The following is a 638-nucleotide window of genomic DNA, read 5'->3' as shown; positions in this document are numbered from 1 at the left end:
GTTTTAGTATAATTTGTCATGCTGCAAAAGATAATGAATACAACCGTATAACAATAATAACTGATCAATCAGGTCCCATTATTCTTCACAGAAAGAACTTCATGGCATTGCTAAAGTCTACTTAGGTACGGTGATTCCAATGGAACAATCGTCCTTCTGACTCACTATTTAGCTACCTGAGGCAACATTTTGCACGAACTCAAACCTCTGTCTCTTATGCTAGGTTGTCCTGATTAACTGTCACCCCTGGCATCCATTACACAAGTCTCACCGACAGCATTCAGAAGAACAAGGCCCCTGATGGAAGCAGCAGTTCTGTTCATCTTTGTTGCTCCCAATACTGAACCACCGTAACCAGATTTGTTGCCTTGATTCTGATTCAAGGTGGTGTTCACGAGTTATATTGTTTTAACTTGCGGCAACAATTCCTAGAACATACACAGGGATTAGGTAAATGGAGGAATGAATGATGCCTCATCATTCATGCCTCAGTCCTTTTTTTTTTTTTTTTTTTCATGCCTCAGTCCTAAACCACCTCACCCAATAAGCTGATTCCTGGCCTTTTGGAGCTTTTTTTTTCTTACCAGTTGGGTCTTCGTCATGTCTCTGCTCTCTAATTCTGATTTTCTGTCCTTTTG

The sequence above is a fragment of the Canis lupus genome, chromosome 38 (genome assembly GCF_048164855.1).
Source record: "Canis lupus baileyi chromosome 38, mCanLup2.hap1, whole genome shotgun sequence".
NCBI lineage: Eukaryota > Metazoa > Chordata > Mammalia > Carnivora > Canidae > Canis > Canis lupus.
This window is presented reverse-complemented; position numbering follows the sequence as displayed.